This window comes from Poromitra crassiceps (genome assembly GCF_964638095.1).
Source record: "Poromitra crassiceps genome assembly, chromosome: 21".
NCBI classification, from domain to species: domain Eukaryota; kingdom Metazoa; phylum Chordata; class Actinopteri; order Beryciformes; family Melamphaidae; genus Poromitra; species Poromitra crassiceps.
Genome location: NC_139638.1, coordinates 28,380,009 through 28,386,008, shown reverse-complemented (window position 1 = coordinate 28,386,008; position 6,000 = coordinate 28,380,009).

The window sequence follows — 6,000 nt, the reverse complement described above, 5'->3', positions numbered from 1 at the left end:
GAATCAAGAAGAAGATGGAGGGAGACCTGAATGAGATGGAGATTCAGCTGAGTCATGCTAACCGCCAGGCTGCTGAGGCCCAGAAGCAGCTGAGGACTGTCCAGGGACAACTGAAGGTAGGACACACAGCAGTTGTGCAGACATAAGTAGACGTTGTTAGTGGAGCCACATTCTGATATTTCTGTAAACATTTTTGTGACATTGTCTGCATTAGGATGCCCAGTTGCACCTTGATGATGCTGTCAGAGCACAGGAAGACTTCAAGGAGCAGGCTGCCATGGTAGATCGTAGGAACGGTCTGATGGTGGCTGAAATTGAGGAGCTCAGAGCTGGTCTAGAACAGACAGAGAGAGGCCGCAAAGTGGCTGAGCAAGAGCTGGTGGATGCTAGTGAGCGTGTTGGACTTCTGCACGCTCAGGTAAACAAACAAAATTGTTTCTTCATGAATTCACAAATCTATACATTTTGAAAACAATGTGTTTACATCATTATAGTCATGACTAAACTGTTTTCCTTTTCTCCTTTAGAATACAAGCCTTCTGAACACAAAGAAGAAGCTGGAGACTGACCTGATCCAGGTCCAGGGTGAAGTAGATGACACTGTTCAGGAAGCAAGGAATGCAGAGGAGAAGGCCAAGAAGGCCATCACTGATGTATGTTTAAATTGCAGTTGTTACTTTATTTGTATTACTCTTTTTTCTTTTTATACTCCTAATACACATTCTCTTTTCTAGGCTGCTATGATGGCTGAGGAGCTGAAGAAAGAGCAGGACACTAGCTCTCACCTGGAGAGGATGAAGAAGAACCTGGAGGTTACTGTCAAGGACCTGCAGCACCGCCTGGATGAGGCTGAGAACTTGGCAATGAAGGGTGGCAAGAAGCAGCTCCAGAAACTGGAGTCTAGAGTAAGAGAAATATGTTTTGCATAGGAAATGTACGACTGTTTCAGTAAAAAAATGGATTATTAATGTCTGATTCATTTCTGAAGGTGCATGAGCTGGAGGCAGAGGTTGAGGGAGAGCAGAGACGAGGAGCAGATGCTGTGAAGGGTGTCCGCAAATATGAGAGGAGAGTGAAGGAACTCACCTACCAGGTATAATCTCACTTAATGCTGATGCATCCATATCAGTCAAATATACATAGTTATTACTAGACATTTACATGTGCATATTTACTTTGTCATAGACTGAAGAGGACAAGAAAAATGGTGCCAGGCTGCAGGATCTGGTAGATAAGCTGCAGCTCAAGGTGAAGGCCTACAAGAGGCAGGCTGAGGAAGCGGTAAGGGCAAAATATTGTTTTTTGCATGGGTGTACAACTAGATGTTGAACTCTCATCATACATCTAAAAGAAACAAAACTATTTGATTTCAGAGTTTCAAACACCTAACTATCTCTATTACCTTCCAGGAGGAGCAAGCCAACGTTCATCTGTCCAAGTGCAGGAAGGTTCAGAATGAGCTGGAGGAGGCTGAGGAGCGTGCTGACATTGCTGAGACCCAGGTCAACAAACTGAGAGCTAAGACCCGTGACTCTGGCAAGGTAACTGAGGCCATTCAACAAATACATAATTTATGAAAGTAAATTCATGAAAATACAATTGATACTGTACGTCATGAACACTGTAGTGTAGATATCCCCAATTTAAAATAAAGAGGACATGATCAAAAATAGCATAAAATAAACACAATTATTTTGTCTTTCTTTTACAGGGAAAAGAGGCGGCTGAGTAAAACACTATGGCTGGCAATCCATTTCTCATCATATAATATGATGGTCTATCAAGGACACTTTTCATTCCTTAATAAAATATGACTTACCTTCAAGTACTCTTTCATTTGATGTCATTTTTCAATGTAGTAAGAATGAGTTTTGGATCAGTCTGTTACACAAACAAGAAGCAACAGCTCTTAGGAAATGAGTGGTAAAAGCATAGAGAGTCTTTACAGTTTACGACCATATACTGTAAAAAGAGATAGACGGAATGAGTATTACGTCACCCACTGTTTGTGGACTTTGTTTTGAAGTCTCTAGTTTGGCGTTTTGGCCGCTGCCATCTTGCATGAGAGGGGCTTCCCACAGATCCGCAGCGCCACCTGCTTTTGGTCCGTGATCTGCATGATGACTGGACAGGTGACCTGTCAATAACGCCCAAAATAAAGTATTTTTTCATCTACTTGAATATAAATGGGCGAGTTACTGTATAAAAATGTACCCCCATACAGTTGTCATGCAGGGGGCTCCCCAAACTTCTGAGTAGCCGGCCAGATAGGAAAAGTAGCCGGCCGAGGGATGAACCTTGGACCCTCTATGGGTGTCCAGGGCTATATTCTGCATACAGGTCTGCATACAGGTCTGCATGGCCCATCTACACCAAAAATCACTTCGATGGGAGAACTTAAGTACAAACATTTGCTTTGTAGGCATAAACAAAAGTAAAGGGGGAATTTCCTAATTTTGATTGGAATGATGCTCAGCCAAGACAAGACTATACAGTAAGCCCTAAAGCAAGAGTTTGACTTCTACAGTTAATACAGTTTGAGACTCCCGGTCCCAACTCCTCTACTATTTTAAATCTAAAATAGTAGCCGGCCAGAGAGAAGGCAGTAGACCAGTGGTTCCCAACCTTAGGGTCGCGACTCTAAGTGGGGTAAATTCTGAGTTTAAAGTGATAATCTCTAAGATTTCAGCTTTGTTCTCTTGGGTGACACCTATGGCGATGAGTGGTAATTGCAGGTGACATCCAAACAGTGTTATGCATTACTAATGTCACATAATGTCACTATATACTGCAAAGGCTTCCATCAATGGACCATAGCCTCAATCAACATTGTGAGTGACTCTTCATTTATTTTAGTTTTTTAGATGGAAATCTTTGAGATTATAACTTTAAATCAGGATTCTGAGAATAAAGTCAGAATTCTCGGATTAAAGTCACAATTCTGCAGGGGAAAAAGAAGCATACCATGTGACATCACTGACGATGTCACTGATGACATTATCGATGGTGTACTGGAATTTGAATGTCGCGCGTCCCTAGATTTTTGCTACGTCAAAGTAGGGTCACGAGCCAAAAAAGGTTGGGAACCCCAGCAGTAGACTGCTATTTAGTAGGGGTGGCAAGATGGCAAGATCGATTCAATGATCAACGATCCAACTGCATCGATCCACAGTGAAAACATCGATATTAATCGCTATGACCCTCCATTAAAGCAGCTACGAGCACGATTTTCGATTGTTATTAAACAGTATAATTACAATATTGATGCATCACATCTTACCTATAATAGTAGCTGAGACCAAAGCCGTGTGAATCGGAGATTGCTCTCTTGATGATTATAGAGTCTGTGTCTGTCTAACCTCACGTCACCAGGGGGCTCTCTCTCTCTATCTGTCTACCGGCGGACCGGATAAACCCGGAAGTGAAACGCAGCTGCCTGCCTTCCGCCGTTTCGCTCTGCCTAGCAACAGACCATAAACAAGGAGAACGCCATACAGGGGCTTGCTACTCTCGCAAACATCTCTTGTTATATTCTAACAGGTTTTTTTGAGGTTATGGCCGAAGTGGCTGCTGCAAATTAAACCGTTTCATTTCACTTCCTGATCTGCCCTGGCCACACTAGACAGACTAACACTGGCCGATTCACTCGGGGTTCAAGCGAGACTACTCTGCGTTGGTATCGTCTACTATTACAGGTAAGATGTGATGCATCGATATTAAATTTAGACTGTTTAATAACAATCGAAAATCTTGCTCGTAGCTGCTTTAAAGTAATAAACATTAGGCTTTTATTTTGGAATCTCATTAAGAGCGCAACAATAAAATTGTCAAATGATATTTCAGTTGCTTTTTTAACCGATTGTTTAACTGATTGTGGGCATATCATGAGGCATATCGTCTAATATCGATCGCAGCCCCCTGAATCGAATTGAATCTAATCAAATTGCATCGTATCGTGGCCGACTTTGTGATATCGGCAAAAATCTCATCGTTGTCAAATGAATAGAGATCGTATCGTATCGTGATCGAACTTGTGATTCACACCCCAAGTATCTAGCCTGCATCTGCATCAAATTACCTATAGAGACCAAAACCACCTTTTCAACCAGGCTGTAAACATGGTTATTTTTGTTGTAAAGTCGAGCATTATAGCATGGGGGTGAATGGCGATTTACTCCTCTTAGCAAACCAGCCTCAAGTGACCATTCAAGGAACTGTGGTTTTTGGTACTTCTGCATTGGCATCATCCGTCCACCCTAAACCTAGCCTAGGTAAACCCAGCCCCCACGTGACCTGCTCTCTCAGTTCCCAGTCATTCCCTAGTGACTGAGAACAGGTCTGAGAGCAGGTCACGTGGGGGATGGGTTTACCCAGGCTACCCTAAACCCCCCCCCCTCGTTTACAGCATGATTTACCTATTTCACAGATACAGAAATATTAGTCCAAATACATAACCCAAGAATTTTGCTAGATGACCTATGTATGTTCAGCACTATAATTTGTTTATACATTGAGTGTTATACATGTGTGGCATATATGGAGGCTCAGGCATGGGCGCTGTTAAGCCTGGGCATTGGGGACTATAGGGGGACTATGTTTTATGAATAGCCCCGGATCTACCGGGGAAATAAGAAAATAAAAAATAGATGAAATAACAGGATATATGATATATAGTTGATCGGAAATGCAACAATTTGCTTCCTCTCTGAGTGCCAATATAATCTATATACGGTAGAAGGAAGAGACATCACTCTCATCACAGCATTCAAATTTTGCATTGTGGCTAGTTCTATTTGGGGACAGTTATTTTGAAGTGAATTAAAAAAAACACAGTTAGTGACGGACAAGCCCGTCTTTTATTGTCACACAGTCACACACCAACACATGCATGCGGCCACAAACACACTGATGCTGATGGTGGCCGGTGAAATTTGTCCTCTGCATTTGACCCATCCTGGCTTGTCCTTTCCTCCGGGGGGCAGGCCAGGAGCAGTGGTCGCTTTTTCTTTCCAGCCCCCGGGGACCAACTTCGGATGTTGTCGTCACTGGTCGGATGACGATCTTCTGCATGTTTTTAGTGGGGGGTTATGTACGGAGGAACCCCCTGGGGAGCACGGGGAGAACATGCAAACTCCACACAGAAAGGCCCTTTCGACGAGATAACCCACCTGGGCAGTAGGCACTGAAGATATGGAGGGGACACAACTCCAGCGCCCCAGGCAAGAATCGAACTCAGGACCTTCTAGCTGTGAGGCGACAGCGCTACCGACTGCACCACCGTGTCCCTGGGGCAGGCATGTAAAGTCCCACTATAAACATCATACAGTATCTGTGTTGTTTCACCTTTGATTGAAAAATGCTTCCACAGATTGCAAAATTCGAACGTTCGGATGTGAGCGATGTCGTTTCCTTCCCCAGCCCAATAGGGGGCAGCTCAAGTCATATCATGACGAGTCAGATCTGCCAGAGTATCACTATCCAACTAATTTCACTCACCACTGAAATATCCATGAGGAGGATAACTAAATGATTACAATCAATGTCAAATAACATATTTTACAGTCTGCTCTCTCTACTCTTATCCAAAATCTATCTGATCAGCACTTGTGGAAACAATCTGCGCTGATTAACAAGCTGTTTGGTCTCCTCTTGAGGGCGGTTGCATTGCTGTACCACACTGTGACAGAGAAGATGAGGCTCCACAGTGGCTCTGTAGAGCAGCATCGCCTTCCCAGCCACGCCAAACTGGCTCAGAAAGTGAAACCTCTGGTGGGCCTTGCTGAGGATGTGGCTGGTGTTAAGTTAACCTCCCACTTCAGAGTGTGGCATACGTGGTGGTGCCAAAGAATTTGAAAATGTGAATCCTCTCCACACTCTCCAGTGTTTAAAAGTGCCTCAAACCGGGACAAACCACACACAGAAATTCCCCGTGCATCATGCACCACAACTGGGATGCTGCCCTCTAGTTTGTCGTTGTAGTTTCATGAGACTGTGATTATT